We start from the raw sequence: 17,070 nt of genomic DNA, 5'->3' as shown, positions 1-17,070 counted from the left end.
TGGAAGTGAGATGGGTTTGTAGTCTCTTGTAGAGCTGATCAAACAACATAGAGATGTTTTTAAAGTTTTCTATTGAATTGCTACTTTAATCAGCCCTTGAGTCTCATTTGATTATGACTAGCAGGTATGATATGACAGCGCCATGGCCACGCTCAGCGGCCACAGGGCTGCTTCTCTTCCTCTGTGTGGCCTTCCCTTGTTCTCCAGCCCATGCTACTACAGTGACATGCACCTGTTTTGTTTCCACAAGCCATTATAGAGCTTTTTTCCTGAGGGGGCCTATATTTAGATTTCATACAGAGGCTGTCTGTGTGCTCCTCACTTTGAAAGCAGGGACAGGGAACTGCTGTGTCCTGCACCCAGGAGAGCCCCTGTGAAGTGGCAGGCCCTGACTACCTGTTGCCAAATGAGGGGGGGTTGGGGGGTGGGGGGGAAGGTAAGGGGGTGGGAGGGTGGGTTTAGAGAACATGATCCATATTTCCCTTCTCAGTTCCTCACTCCCTTATTCCATTTTCCTACTAGATCTGAGAGGATGAAAGTGAGGTAGATGTTTGGTTTGCCAAAAAAAAAAAAAAAAAAAAAGTTGGGGGGGTGGTAGAATTTCAGCAGGATCACATCAATTTGCCTTCTCCAGTCAGACCAGAGACTGAATAGACAAGAATAAAGTAGTTTGGGTTTAGAGGCAGGAGGACATGGAAGGGCCATGGTGAGCGTGTGTAAAACACATGCTTGTCCAAAGGTAGCACATACAATTTTGCTCTAGGTGGTTAAGGAATTTCAGAAATAGCACTGTCACTTCTTCAGATTTTATTTTATTTTATTTTATTTTATTTATTTATTTATTTTTTTAGAGATTTTGAAATTTTTTTTTAATTTTTATTTATTTATGATAGTCACACAGAGAGAGAGAGGCAGAGACACAGGCAGAGAGAGAAGCAGGCTCCATGCACCGGGAGCCCGACGTGGGATTCGATCCCGGGTCTCTAGGATCGCGCCCTGGGCCAAAGGCAGGCGCCAAACCGCTGCGCCACCCAGGGATCCCACTTCTTCAGATTTTAAAGAGAACTCATAACCCATTTTTTCATTTCAAATCCCCTGATTTAAAAAATATATATTTTATTTATTTTGAGAGGGAGAGGGCAAGTGTATGAGCATGGGGGAGGGGCAGGGAGAGAATCCCAAGCAGACTTCAGCAGAGCATGGAGCCCGACATGGGGCTTGATCCCATGACCTAGAGATTACGACCTGAGCTGACATCAAGAGTCAGATGCTTACCCAATTGAGCCACCTAGGTGCCCCTGAACTTTCCTGATTTTTAAGAAATGTTGGTCATCTTTTTTTTTTTCTTCTTCTTAAACTTCATATGATCCAAACAAAATCTCTCTGCAGGGTCGATATGGTCCCAGGATTTCTAGGGTATAATTTCTGGACCTTCTAGTCCTTTACCAACCCAGCAAATGCAACAACAGGGAGGTGGGAATCTTGAGGTAGCTAGACTTTTTCAAAACATCTATCATGTCTGAAAGAGAGGAGACCAAGCTGACTTTCACAGAGATGAAGGCTCATGATGGGTTGTCCGCACACTCTTGCCAGGTTTTTCCGTGGCCTGTTCATGATAAGGACACTTATAGCTGCGGCCATGGGAAGGATGCATCGGTCAGCAGTGTGACTAGTGTGCTATTTATGCATGAGGCAGTGGTATACTCAAATCTAATTATTTAAGACTTTGTGGCTGACAAGGGCTTTGTGCAACTGGAGAGAGCAGGTTAGTCCTTGGTGAATGAAATCATTAGAATCGAAAGCTGTACTTTCCTTTGATTCCCAACTTGGTTGAACCTGTATAGAAAAGAGTGTGAAGACAGTGCATGGAATAACAGTCCCTGTTTACTGTCCTGTGGCCTCTATGTTTAATTGATTGATTCATCCGGGCACTCAACAAATATGTGCACCTCCTTATGAGGTGTCAAGCAGTATTCTAGGTGCTGTGGGCACAGCAGAGAACAAAACAAGGCCCCTGCTTTCAGCAGGTGCACAGTCTAGCATGAGGACCTGGTAGTGTGCCTCACATGCGGGGACTCTTTTAAAAATCTGGTAAATCACTATTCTTTCCCAGTTCCCAGAGTTATGCTGCTGCTTGACTTAGGTGTCAGAAGAGAAGTGGCAATTAAGAACATCAGGGAAAAAGAGGCAGAGAGAGCACTTTTTTCCTGGTATATCCACAAGAAGTTCTGAGGGGGTCTTGGACGAAAAGTTCTGGCAGATTTTGCTTCCTGGGTGCCTCCTGTAGCCTCATGGTTCCCAATGCCTTTAGAATCCTCTGAGCATGTCCCTCACTATTTTGCTTTGGGGCTACTTTGGAATTGATGAGGACCCCCTGAATGTCCTGTTGAAAACATAACCCTTGGGGTAATTATTCCTTAACTCAGGAAGCTCTGTGGGATACAGAATAAAATTTCTTCACCGCGGGTTCACATCATTGTAACTACTACTCACAGCTTTTTTTTTTTTTTCTACTCACAGCTTTAAGTAACCGAGTGTAGCAGATAGAGTGGAAAATCTCATTTTGCCTTATTTTGAAGTGTCTGCATTTAATTCTACTAAAGAAGTAAAAACGACTGGACTGATTACTAAGGGTGCTCCTCTGAGTCTGTTCTGTCCTTTATTTGGTGTTGGTACACTGTTAGCCAAGTGACCACATCAGTAAATCGCACCATTTCTTCTTGTCTCCATTACTAAAAGAACTCTTGAGAAGTTTGGCTCCTAGTTCAATGTTAGAAATATTTGCTTATGGATTATTTGGCATGACTTCATGAAAGAGAAGCAGTGCCATACACACCTTTTATTATGTTAGGGCTGCCTTAACAAACTAAAACCAGTAAGACTTACCCAGATAGGAAGTTAGCTTTTGGATGCTGGTTTCTTTTTTTTTTTTTAATTTTTATTTATTTATTTATGATAGTCACAGAGAGAGAGAGAGAGAGAGAGAGAGAGAGAGAGAGAGGCAGAGACACAGGCAGAGGGAGAAGCAGGCTCCATACACTGGGAGCCCGACATGGGATTCGATCCTGGGCCTCCAGGATCGCGCCCTGGGCCAAAGGAAGGCGCCAAACTGCTGCGCCACCCAGGGATCCCTGGATGCTGGTTTCTTCAGATACTCAAGGAATGAATTTTCATTCCTGTGATTTCTATTTCTGGGCTTACCACATAGTCCTGCTGCACAGCCAAATATGACCTGATGCTCATAATAATAAAGGAAACAAACAATTTTTTATTTGCCCTGGAGAAACACATATGCTTATGTGTTCAGTGAAGTGGATCCCTCATAGAAATGGTGACATAACCCTGCATGGTATATTGCCATAATTTGGCAATACAATAGTGATGATACATTTCAATTTAACAAACTCAGGAATTGCTAAAAATATAAAATGAAAAACAGAGCAAACATCAGAAATTTATCAATTACAGTTTTTTTTTAACAGCAATTTCAATCAAGGAAAAGCTTAAATACATTTTTATAAGCCAGCAGGCGAAAGACTATTAGGAATATATAATGTATGCCCTTATTCAATCTATGCACACATATATAAATATGTACATACACACATATAAATGCAAGTAAAATGTTTTCCCATTTTGAATACTTCTGAGTAAATTTATGAATTTATTCTTGAACTGCAAATTTTTAGCTATATAAGCGTAATATAACAATTATTTAATACCCAGGTAAATATAAGGAGTTTCTAATTCAGGATAAACACTTGTCAAGGACTGCAAGTGAGAAATCCTTAACTCTCAGACAGGAAGTTAGAATAGCTGAATTCTGACCCCAAATTTTACAAAGAGAAGCATTTGGGGAACTTTTTTTAAAAATCTTTCAGGGGTCTGAGTTTGCTCATCAAGATGATTTTGGTGTAGGTATGGAGGCACTTTCCATTTGTTTGGGATCTCATGCAAATATAGTCTAGCCCCATTATTCCAGCAGAATAGTCTCTGTACATGTGTTCTGCACTGATACTGAATCCTTTCTGGGAACAACTCAGCTGATTCAGCGACCTTTTTTTTTTTTTAAAGTCAAGTCTACCCCCAACGGGGGCTCGAACTCACAATCCTGGGATCAATAGTCACATACTCCACCGACTGAACCAGCTCGGTGTCCCATTCATCTTTAATGAACTGGAATTATGAGACGCTGTCCAATGGCTCCAAGCATCAGTGTGATATTGATATGGGGCCAACTACTACCAAAGACAGCACCTACCTCATAAGGTGGTTATGAGGATTGAGTTGCTCCATGCAATGCACTTACACAGCCGGACACGTAGGGAGGGTTCCAATATTAGCAGCAACAATTGCTAGTATGACCATTACTATGTGCCAGGCTCCGGGCTAGAGTGAACATGAAAATAGCCACGGTCTCTGCCCCTGTTGAATTTATCATGTAGTTGCTGATGGCAAATTCTAGTGCCTACCAGGCTCATGAGGGCTTGCAGGTGGAAGAGGTGTGGCTGGCTTCCATGGTGCCTGGACCCCACGCACCCTGTTGGAGGGCAGGGACCACGTGGCCCCAGCAGGTTGTTGCTGGCTGGAAGTGGGGGCTACTGTTGCCAAATCTTGTTTTTAGGGGAAGTTGGAAATCTGGGTTATCATGTGAAATCTCCAAGTTATAAGCAGTGACAGTGAACACCAACTGCAAACGAATGAGTGCTGTAGGGGCAAAAGCACTTCAGGCTGGATGCTTGCTGGAAGTGGCTGTGTCCAACCTCTGGATGTGTGGTTGCAATAGCCTCAATTCCTCACTTTTCTTGGGGCAGCACAAACCACATGAGGGCAAAGATCCCTTGTCAGTTCATCTTTAATTCTTGGCTCCTCCATGAAATGCACAGAATTCCCGTAAGCTGGGAGTCTGCGGGGCAGAACTGAACATTGGGGATGCTAGTGACCCCAGAGGTAGGGCTGGAACAGGACTGGGGAGGGAAAAGGGGAGGCCAGATGCCCAGGAGTCTGTCTATAGACAGGTACCCTTTGCCAGCGAACACAAGGACACTGTTGAGCACAGACAGGTGAAGAGTTTAACACAATTTATTTTATGCTTAAATAATCGACTAGGTCATCCAGTGTATGGGTTTTTCATACATATGTCATTAGAGCTATGTGTCAATGAATGCTGATTTTATGTGAATATAATCAACAAATTAAAGGATTTCACCAAAACCCAAATAAAAATGCCCTTTAAAACACAGCAGCCTTATTAACCTAATATGACACTGCTAGAATGGTTACAAATGATTGGCTTATTCAAAGGTGTCTACATCTTATAGCCAGTACACGATACAGTAATAATTGTACAGCGTGCTGCCATTCTACTAGCTAAGAATTTCGGTTCAGTCCATTTTAAATACCCCCGACTGGGGCCTCTTATGAGCACCATCCACCTCTAAAGCGGCAAGCATTACCCCCTTTTAAGCACTAACAGCACCCCCCACCCCCTAAAGCAACTACTGTATAGGTTTTTTTTTTTTCATTTTTAGGTCATTTCATTGAAAAATTGGCAATAGCAACAAATATTAGATGAAGGGCTTTGTGTTTACAGATAAAATCTTCTGTGTTGCAGTATACTGTAGTGTTTGCAAAATTGGAAAAGATTTAATCAAAATAAGGTGATACACATGCATCAAAATATTAGTATTCTGAAGAAAAAATTTTTCACAGAACTACAGAATTCCTCATTTTGGGAATTATTTAAATTTGCAGCAGATTTTAAAGATTTGTTTTTCTTTTTTTTTTTTAAAATCAAGCTAGCAGTTTTGCATATACAAACATTATAATTGCTAATATACAAGAATCAGTGAAGATCCCCCCCTCCCCAGAACCCCTCCCTCCTCTTCTAGGGTGAAGTCACTTGAGACCCCTTGTATGTTAAATGCATTTGCAATATTCTGTTTGTGTTCTAAGAGGCAGTGCCTTATCAACATTTATTCTATTTTTCTGTTAGAATTTATACAGTGTTATTATTTACAGCAAAACTATAGATGTTTTAAAAAAGAAACAAATAGTGTTTATACCCTGACAGTTTGGGTCCAAGAAAAATAAGGCGAGCTGTTGTGGAGTTAGTAATTTTAGTGTTTCTCTGTGATTTCATCATCCCATCTTCTGTCCCTTCTGGCGGCAGGAATTTCTTCCTTTTGTAAATGACACCAAATTACTTAAGATAAACTGTTAACAGCATGGCTTCTTGTATATACACTGCATTGCTAATTGCACACGCGCCAATCCTGGGAATGAAAGTGAATTTCCATGCTCTGTAAATTGGCTCATGCTAAATTAAAATGTGGGTAGTTTTCTTTTTTTTTTTCTTTTTGCATAAAAAAAAATCATGCCATTAATGTGTGGAAGCAGCAAACGCACACACCCTTCTCCGTAAATTTTCACTTCCTGTTGACATATCTTCCATGAATTTCTCAATACTGGCAGTAAAAACACATGATCCTGTGGAAAGAGAGACAATAGGCAGTGAGTTTAGCTTTTCTATTTTTTGGTTTTTTAAAGAATTTGCTTAAGGCTTTCTTGCCGTTCAACAGAAAAGCCTGAGAGAACAGGGCCTCTGCTTTCTAGTGGGTCGTTTAACATGATACTTCTGTCCAATGCAGTCGGCTAGGACAAAGCCCCAAGGTGTACCCGAAAGCTCTTTGAGGGCAGTGACTTTTTCTAGGTGACCCTGTGATCTCCCCAGCACACTGCTCACTGTAATTGTGGTTTTCGAGATTGTGTTGGCAAAGACCTTCTAGGGTTCCATCTCTAAGGATCAGGTCACTCAGGTGCTTGGGAAAGTCACTTTCAGCCCTCTTGGCGGGGGGTGGGTGGAGGGGTGGGCTGTATAGTCTTATCTATACAATGAGAAGGCTGACAGAGGTGCTCTCTGGGATTTCGATCAATAGCAAAATATGAGGGGCCTGGGGTTCTCGGGGGCATTGAGAGCCAGGGATATGGAGTCAGGACAGAGCATTTCAGTAATGTCCCTATGTCTTATAATAAGTGCTCGCTCCCCAAAGTGCAACTAATCTTTCAAAAAGGGAGAACAGCATCATTACTTCATTACTCTGAAACTCCTTTTCCATGCACAAATTAAAGTTAAAGGCTGTCTTCCACCGCTGCAAAGAATATTCCCTCCTCCTGCCCTACATCAGTCATCACAAGATTGGTTATGTTTGAGCTTTTTTTTTTTTTTAAATTTTATGTATTTATTCATGAGAGACACACAGAAAGAGAAGCAGAGACACAGGCACAGGGAGAAGCAGGCTCCATGCAGGGAGCCCGATGCGGGACTCAATCCCGGGACTCCAGGATCACGCCCTGGGCCGAAGGCAGGTGCTCAACCTCTGACCCACCCAGGCGTCCCATGTTTGAGCTTCTTTATGGAAGCTGAGAATATCTTGTCTTACTGGATAGCACCTGCATAACCTGCATAAAGTATCAGTGTTTTATAACCAGTCAAAACAGTCAATATCAATCGACAGTTTTTGCTGTGAACTCTTTTCTCACAAAACAAAGTTTTCCTACATACAGTCCGTCCTCCTTTCAGTGTGAAAAGGTGACACACTTGAATGCTGGCCTGAGAACAAATCTTAGCCCCTAAAGCAAACCTGAGTAAGGCAAGATGGATTTTAGGAACAACCGTGCTCACTGGGTGGTAAAGCAAGCCCATCTCTACAGGTCAGGGGCACCTTCAGAAGTGTGCTTCTGGTGGGCCCGTGTGTCCTCAGTGACCTTGAGGTGGTTTACTTACCCAGACAAGTTTCTTTCTCCTTAAGATGGATCACCTAGGCTACTCTGGCTTATGTAAACATGTTAGTCCAGCACTTCCTCTGTCGGCTCTACTAGGTTCTTGCTTCCTTTCTCATATGAAAAGTGCTACTAACTCCCATGCTCCAGGTCACTAGTGCCTGGAGCCAAGAACATCAAAGTGTCAATTCCTTCTGGGGTGATTTCAATATTGGCCCCCTTCCCATGACTCTGCAGAGGCTGTAGGGAAGGAAAGTGACTCATGGGTCATATCCCAGAAAGTGGGCAAATCTGAGTAAGATCTGGATTTTCTCACCTTTGTTATTATCACTTACTCCTTATCTTCTGGGCACCAGGGTTCTTAGATGGCCCCATGATAACGTTACCCTGGTGTTCTCCCTCTGTCTTCCTAGGGAGGGTCCTCAGCAATTTTCCCTAGTTGAAACCACCCTTACTTTGTGCAGCTTAATTGGTATATGATTTACATGCCATGCGATATATGTATTTTGAATATAGTTTGGTAATTTTTAGGAAATTTATATAGACATGCAATCATCACCGCAAGCCATTTGAACTTTTTTTTTTGTTTTGCATCCTGTCTTCCAAAAACCAATCCAACTTTCCAGGTTCATCTTGCAAGAAGAAGCAAGTTCTCTTATCACCTTAGTGCAAGCAAATGTTATTTTTTTATAGAAATACTGAGTATGTTTCTATAATTTTCAAAAATACTATTCATTATGCCCATTTATATTCAGGTAGGATTTGGGTGATAGTTCAAAAACAAAAATTGGGAGTGAGTTTCCCTTGTAAATCTCTCTTGTTCTTGGTCATCCAATCAGACTATGTTGGCCCTAACCACTCAGGGGCACGAAGGTCATTCATTGGACAAAAGACTATACCAAGTAGGCCATTCTACAAAAAGCATCAGCGCCTTGGGGAAAGGGACTGTATGCCTATTGTAAGATATTGACATCTTACAAACCGTAATGAGAGCGCCATCTGATGGAAAAGCGTGAGGACAGGAGCCATCAAGATGGCATTTCAGAAAGAGAATCTGAGTCCTTTTAGGTAATACATCTGAGATAGAAGCCTCTGCATTTAGAAATCTATCTTTGGGTTTCATATGCTTTTCAAAGACAAAGGTAGTAGAAACCAACTCAGAAAAAACAAACATTCCTTTTAGTCATTTCACTAATTTTCTTTTTTTTTAAGGAACGTTTTTCAGGTATTAGGAAAACAGCTATTCAGTAGATTTTCCTGGCAGTTTATATTTCATAGATGAATGTGTTTTTCCATATCCATTTTCAAGTCAGGGGTATGCTTGAGTTTGGAACTACTGTTTCCTTTATAGGTCCACATACCAGTGGTTTTTAGTTCGTGTGCCCACCTTAAAAACCAAAAATCACCCATCTGTAGCTGGATACATGAAGCTCTCTGCAGTTCAGCCCAATCAGGCTTAATACCTGTGACTCTTGAGTGAACAGCTTCGTTTCACAATTTCCAATGGTTCTCAAACTTGGGTGCATATTAGAATCATCTGAGGAGGCTTTTTTTTTTTTCCTTATTTTTTTTTTTTTTATTTATGATAGTCACACACACACAGAGAGAGAGAGAGAGAGAGAGAGGCAGAGACACAGGCAGAGGGATAAGCAGGCTCCATGCACCGGGAGCCTGACGTGGGACTCGATCCCGGGTCTCCAGGATCGCGCCCTGGGCCAAAGGCAGGCGCCAAACCGCTGCGCCACCCAGGGATCCCCATCTGAGGAGGCTTAAAAAAAACCCAGTATCTAGGCCACATACCATGCCAATTTATTTAGAATTTCCTAGGATGGAGCCAAACATCAAAAAACATTGAAAAAACTCTCTAGATTTGAATGTTCAACCAGGTTTAAGAGCAGTGATCTATTCTAAAACACTGCTTTTCAAAATTTAATGTCCTCATGTATCATCTCAGGGACCTTCAAATGTGGATTCCAATTCAGAAGGTCAGGGTAAAGCCAGAGTTGCTGATTGTCTAACAAGACTTCCAGGTGATGGCGATGCTCCACAGACCACACTAGAAGGAGCTAGACTGTGTGCCAGTCATCAACACATTGGTTTCCAACTTCCTTTTCTTTGCTGGTGATTTTGTATCCATCTATACTTGTCTGCGCAATCTTCACCCATATCTCTCCTCTCCATCCTTCAAGTTTGGGTCAAATGTCATCTCCATGAAAATGTAGACTGTGCTCTCCCTAAGGAGATCTGCCTCAGCAGGTTAACTCTTACTCATCTTTAAAGACTTCGCTTTGTTCCAGTTTTAGGAAAGAAAGCCTTACCTGACGTGCCTTCCTTATAGCTAATGGAGAATGTAGATTTGTTACTCTATTCCTTTCTCTTCCTTCCCCTCTCTCTACCCTTCCCATTGTTTCTCTAGTTACAGAAGTCATGGGGCTAAGAATATTTTTTTCGGGAGGCCTGGGTGGCTCAGCGGTTGAGCATCTGCCTTCGGCTCAGGGCGTGATCCCATGGTCCCCGGATCCAGTCCCACATCGGGCTCCCTGCATGGAACCTGCTTCTCCCTCTGCTATGTCTCTGCCTGCCTCTCTCTCTCTGTCTCTCATGAATAAATAAATAAAACTCTTAAATCAAAAAAAATTTTTTTTCTAAGCATTAATTCTAGTTACTTCATATAATAAACTACAGGGCAACTTAAAAATAATTCCCAGGTCATGTTGATTTGTTCAACCACTACCAATAAGTGGGACTTTTTTGAGTTTTGTTTTTTTCTAGTGACTTGTGATTTTAAAAATACTTGAGGTCATAGGGCCAGTTAAAAAAATGGGAAAAATATTGATTTAAATTTTGGTAGTAAAAAACATAGCACTCATAAAATAATACAATAGTACAGCTATTATTATTATCTGCCAGGCACTGTAGCAAAGCGGCTTAGTTCATTTACCATTAATAACAATAAGGTACTATAATATCTTCCATTTTTATGGCTAAGGAAACAGAGTTTTGAGCTATAAAAGAAGCATGAGTTTGTACCCTTAGTACATATTAGGGCCAGAAACAGAAGTCAAACCACTTGACTCTAGAACCCTTGCTCTTTACCTCAAAGCCAAGGCTTTTGGTTAATTAGGGATTTTTTTTTCCAATGGTAAGAAAAATAAAAACTAAACTACATAAAAACCTATTTACTTCGAAAAAATTTAAGGAAAATATTTAGGAGTGAAGAAATTCAGGCTGCATCTCGAACTTCTGGGAAGCAGGATCAGGAGACCCTGCTGGGTGAGATCCAGATGTATCCTTAACTATGACCACTGGGATTTTGCTGTCCACCTCTCTTCCTTCTTTAGTAGAGAGGAATGAGAATGCCTCTCTTACTAATTTCCCCTGGAATTTCTCTGCATGTATGCTGGTTTATACTTCACAATACTTTCAGATATCCCTTGTTTCTCAGAGAATTTTGGTGAGGCGGCTGTTCCAACTCTCCCACTGTTCCATCCCGGCATCCTCACATCTTCGTCTACCTGCCACTGATCCAGGCTTTTCAAGGTGCTCTTCCCAGCTGTCTTAGCACTACTAACAGCTGAACCTGCCCAGTGCTTACTATGGGTTTGCCTGCCACTATTAAAAGTGATATACTTGTACTAACTCAGTTAATTCTCCCAACAACTCTACAAGGCATGTTATTCTGGTCCCAGTTAATGTGAAGCAATTAAGGCCCAGAACCTGGCAAAGTTCACAGAGGTAGTAAGCTCCCTGGCAGTTCTGGCCATTCAGGCCACTTCACTTCTCCCCCACATACCAAAAATGACTGTGATCTCCAGCCCAGAGATCTCTCTCTCTAACCATCAACAAAAGTCCAGGGCCCTACGTGTTGACCATCTACGAAGCTTTGTCGTCACCTAGGCTACGTCAATCCCTGTTTTTGTGGTCTTAGGGTCTATGATTTTGTTAAATGATCACCTATATACAAGCAACCCTGATGTCTTAAACTGTCCCCTTCCCTCCCGACACAGGACTCCTTTGGTTCCTCAAATCTGTTCTCTTCTTTTCACTCTGTCCCAGTTCAGGCCCTCACCAGTGTATCAGAACAGAGGTCCTTGTGTTCAAGTTTTCTCCACCCTCTAGTATTGCTAGGGTTACTGAAACCTTATCTAATCCCATTATTCTCCTACACGAAGCTTCCAGTGGTACCGCACCGTGTCCAGGGTAAGAGCCGATCTCCCGTGCACAGCACACATGATCTTCCATACTGCCCCATCTCAAATGCTACTCTTTCTTCAAAAACTGGATCAAATATGCACTTCCAAGAAACTTTAAAAGATCTCTTCTGTTGGACGTATTTATTATCTTCCACTGGATGCCCTGAGCATTCTGTTTGATTCTTTTATTACATTTATATATTTTGATTTGTGTGACTTATGATCACATGTGCCCCTTGGACTAGACTGTAAAGTTCTCTCAGATAATAATGTCACACTTAAGGATAATGTCTTACAATGCTGTACCCTCCCTACCACTTAAGCAGTGTCACAGTGTGTGTCACAGACCTTTGCACATGGTAGCTAAGAAGTAAAGGAGGTTTGAATGCACATGGTCGCCTACTCATAAAAGCATGTTAGCTAATATACATTATAGGAAAGTTTCTCTTGTCCACGGCTATGAAACTGTAAGGACTGAGATATCTTGAGGTAAAACCAAACCAGTATTCTGGAGGGCTGAGGCTGAACATGTAGGTGATCTTAGATGAGAGGATATAGAATAGCTTGGAGATTTCTACAAAGGAAGAGGTCAGGGGCAACCTTTTAAGCTCTATTCCTCTTCAAAATCTTACTCTTTGGGACTCAATGCTGAGCTCCTTCTTTGTTCACATTAACTCCCTCCCTAGATGATCACATCTATTCTCTAGTATTCAACTCTTATCTCTTTAGTGAGAACTCTCACATTTTTGTAGGTGCAGCCCCAACCTTTCTGCAGAGCTCCAGATGTGTGTCTAACGCAGTACTTAAAGGTCTCAGAAGCACCCTCAAGCCCAAGTCCAAGCCTGAATGCTTGATGTTCTTTTTAAAACCCATCCTGTTTCTGTTTCTTTCTCTACTACCCAGCTGTGTAAGCCAGAAACCTAGGGGTCATTCTTTACTCAACCCTTCTTCCCATCCTTCCCTCAAGCTAATCCACCTGTTGACTTTCCTAAGACCACTGCCCAGGTACCAGCCTTGCCATCATTATGGCTTAGGCAGACTGCTCAGTAACCTAACCAGTCACCTTTGGTTTATGCGTTTCCCCTCCAACCCATTCTTTACATTGCCTATATGCTTATAAAAACAATCGGGTCAGGCTCTTGATGGAAATCCTTCAGGAGCTTCAAAATCTTTTATTTTTTTTTTTCCAATTTTTTTTTTTTAATTTTTTTAAATTTATTTATGATAGTCACAGAGAGAGAGAGAGAGGCAGAGACACAGGCAGAGGGAGAAGCAGGCTCCATGCACCGGAAGCCCGATGTGGGATTCGATCCCGGGTCTCCAGGATCGTGCCCTGGGCCAAAGGCAGGCGCCAAACCGCTGCGCCACCCAGGGATCCCCGCTTCAAAATCTTTTAGAATGAAATTGAAATCCTGTTCTCTGGTCTGTGATGATGCATCCCTCACTTACATCATCATGTGCCCTTCCCCAGCCACCACCATCTCACCAGGAGCTGGGACACCTCTCTTCTTTTGTTTCCTCGACTATGTGAGGTCTTTCCCCCCTCAAGGGCCCAGCCCATATTGTATGCTTTGCTTGGATCCTCTTCTCTTCCCCATTCTTTTCATGGATGGCACCACCTGGGAGGTTCTAGTTTAAATGTCATAACTTCTTTATTTCTTAAGATTTATTTTTAAGTAATCTCTATACCCAATGTGGGGCTCAAATTTACAACCCTGAGATCAAGAGTTACATGCTCCATGGGGACACCTGGGTGGCTCAGTGGTTGAGTGTCTGCCTTTGGCTCAGGTTGTGATCCCAGAGTCCTAGGATTAAGTCCCACTTCAGGCTCCTTATGGGAGTCTGCTTCTCCCTCTGCCTATGTCTCTGCCTCTCTCTGTGTGTCTCTCATGAATAAATAAAATATTAAAAAAGAATTACATGCTCCATAGACAGAGCCAGCCAGACACCCCTAAACATCATGACTTTTGAGTGACCTTCCCCAGCTCCCAGAAGTCTAAATATGTTTCCATATTATTCTTTTATTGGATCTTGATTTTATATATTCAGCCCTCAAACATTGGTCCCATCTTGTTCCCCTTTGCTGGCTGAGACATTAGGAAGGGCAGGGCCCATGGAAGATTTTTTACCATAGGACATCTAGCCTTTCCATTTTCAGCCAGGTGGAAGCTCAAATATTGTTTTTAAGGAATGAAAAAAATGTGTCAACTTTCTGGCTCAGAAAAAGTGTTGCCCCTGAGTGTTGTCACTCTCAGCTTCCATATGGCTGTGAGATCCTGAGCATTTCCCCCAAAGAAGTTTGGGATACAGCTGTTTCACAGTCCTTTACAGTTTATATCTGGGGCCTTCCCTTGATACAACCTCACTAGTCAGCCCTCTAATGGTATTTATGAAGTAAACATTTGGGGACTATGGCTAACTTAAAAATGAAGTTCTGCTTTATTTTAAAAAAGAACAAAAACCTGATTATTTTCACTGTGTAAAATATGAAGACATTTACTACAGGTTGTTACATACATCCATTTGATTCAAATTTGCTTTTAGGTCTCTCATCATCATCAAATACTATTTAACTATGGATGTGAATAATAGTAAGAACTCAGGTTCTGGATAAGCTCAAATTTCAATCTTCTGCTCATCAGCTATCTAGGACCTTGAGTAAATCATTTAATTTTTCTAAACATTAGTCTCCTTGCTAATGAGAAAGAGATAGTAGTACTTACCTTATAGCATTGTTTTGGGAATTATATGTAGTGATGTATGTAATGGTCTTATCTGGTACCTGGCATAAGTAATCATTTGCCAGAACATGGATATTATTATTCATAAGTAATTTTAGAAATACAGCTAAGTAATAGAAAGGTGGAGTATCAATAATCTTGAGTTCAAGTCCTAGTTCTAACAATCACAAGCTGTGTGACAGTAGAAATGTCATTGATCTCTCTGAGCCTTGACATATTCATCTGTAAAAGGTAGCAAACAAAATTGGCCTGATTTAGTGCTCACTCAGGCAGCACATATACAAAGTTGGACTGACCTCTGTAGGGGCTTTTTTGAAGGAATAAATAAGACAGAAATGTAAAAGCACTGTGTAAGTTATAAATCACTCTATACTATGTACAAATATAGCTACTGTAAGCCGATGGCTGTGATGCGGTATTATAGAAAAGTGGGTACAAGGGTTCAGGTAGCTCAAAATACAACTGGTTCTAAAATGGAAAATAAAAATTTTGCTGTCACCATCTGAGAATTTGGCAGCATTCCACTTCTTTGTTGTTTTGTTATTTATTTATTTTAAAAAGGTAGTCAGCAGGGCTATAAAAACTCTCAATATATTTGCAAATTGATTTTTCCAGAGCACACATTCAGTGTCCTGGAATTCCAGGTGGTATTCTTGGACTCCTTTTCTAAGTTCACTTATGGAAGGTAAATAACCACCCTGGAGAATAACTTGAGGCCCACAGTCAGATCACTGTTTTTTCCATCTGACGTATTAAGTTTGCTTTAGGCTGGAGTTATTTTCACATTCATATGACTTCTACCTGAGTTTCCCTCTCCTTTGAGCAGTGGAGCAAGTGAGGCAAGGCTCTGACCACCTCTTTACAGGGTGGGTTATTTGTAATTTGAAGGCTCTTGTACATTTAGTGACCATGTCTCATCTTATTCATTTACTCTGAAGGATCAAGCAGTATAGCACAGTTGTATTTTTGCGACATCAGTTACTCATAGATACTGTATATATGTGTTCTAGAAAAATGGCTCAGTTGGTATGGGTGACCTCCTTGTTTTTTTCCCCACCCAGAGTCTGAGTCTGAGTGAACTTTTAGGCACCTGCTAAAGCTGACTGAACTCTCGTCTAGATTCATTTCACATTTCACTTACAACTGCTTAACAGACAAACTCAAGACTGCAAACTCATGCTTTGTGTTTTACTTATCTACTGTGTATACATGTGTGTCCTGCATCAGGATCGGCTGTAAGACATGCAAAGTGGGTTCATTTTAGATACTATGGCCCCTATATTATTGGTCATTTTCTCCTCTCTCATGTAAGTCATGTTGAGGTCTCCTGATTCAGCCCGCCTCTTATCATCCTCATGGCCCAAGCCAGTGTCTACAAGAGTTTCGTATTGGGTTTTCTGTTCATCCACTATTGTCATCTCTGGTTCATTCTTTGCCACTACAGTGAGTGATGCAGAACGTACAATCATACCCCACCCCTGCCTAAGACACTGCACAGCTTTCCTTCTGTTTTTAGGGTACAGACCAGAATCTCTACAGGGAGGCTCATGAGGCCCCAAAACTCCCACCTTTCCTCCTGCAGGCCAAACTCCCCGCTAGCTGCACTGACCTGTTCTCACAGCTCCTCCTTTCCTGCCCCCCTCCTGGCCTTTGTAGAGTGCTGATGTCTGTGCTTAGAAGGCCACCCCAGTCTCCGTCTAACTCTTTCCTTCACTCAGTCGTGTCCTGTGTAGTTTTTAAAACTGAGTTCAAACAACACTTTCTCCAGGAAACCCTCCCTGTCACCTCAGATTCGGCTCAGGTTTCTAGTCCACAAGGTTGAGAGTGTTGAGAATATCTCCAGTCCACAAGGATGGCAGGTTTGTATCCTATTTCTGCCACTTTTAATTCATGTGGCATTGGGCAATTTTGGGCCCCATTCCCTCCCCTCTTACATGGGGATGTAAAGGGCATCTATCTAAAGGGGTTGCCTGTGAGAATTAAATGAATAATGGAGTGGAACACTTGTGGTAAATATTATTTCCAGAATGTTCTGCAGTTCCTGGTAGTTGTCTCAGTGCCAGGAAATACTGATGTGATCAGTTAGGACTGGGTAACATGAAATCTCCACAACATAAGCTCAGTGAGGACAAGTACCATACTAATGTCCTTTATGAAGAGTTTCTCAGTTCCTATGCAGAAAGCCTCATGAAAGGAAGTGAACTAAATCTTGGAGTGAATAAATACATGGTAAGTCTTTTTGAGAGGGAGAGATTAGGAATTTATCTGTGCTTGAGGTAAGGCACATACCCTCACCCTAATCCTAGACCTGAGGGGGCGAAAAAAAAAAAAAGATGTTATATATACACAACAGA

At 41.8% G+C, this 17,070-nt stretch overlaps 1 protein-coding gene across 7 annotated transcripts in view; it reads right to left on the bottom strand.

Annotated features, from left to right (window-relative positions):
* Positions 1-5,066: 5,066 nt before the first annotated feature.
* Positions 5,067-17,070, bottom strand: part of ANK3 (ankyrin 3) — a 326,326-nt gene continuing 314,322 nt past the window's right edge. For all 7 annotated transcript variants that reach the window (XM_055308774.1, XM_055308770.1, XM_055308772.1 and 4 more), the window contains one exon: positions 5,067-6,489. The gene's annotated coding sequence lies outside the window, so the exon portion shown is untranslated. The remainder of the gene's footprint in view (positions 6,490-17,070) is intronic.

Source organism: Nyctereutes procyonoides, unplaced genomic scaffold (assembly GCF_905146905.1).
Source record: "Nyctereutes procyonoides isolate TBG_1078 unplaced genomic scaffold, NYPRO_anot_genome, whole genome shotgun sequence".
Taxonomy (NCBI): domain Eukaryota; kingdom Metazoa; phylum Chordata; class Mammalia; order Carnivora; family Canidae; genus Nyctereutes; species Nyctereutes procyonoides.
Note: the sequence above shows the minus strand (reverse complement) of the source record. Positions and strands in the feature narration are given on the sequence as shown.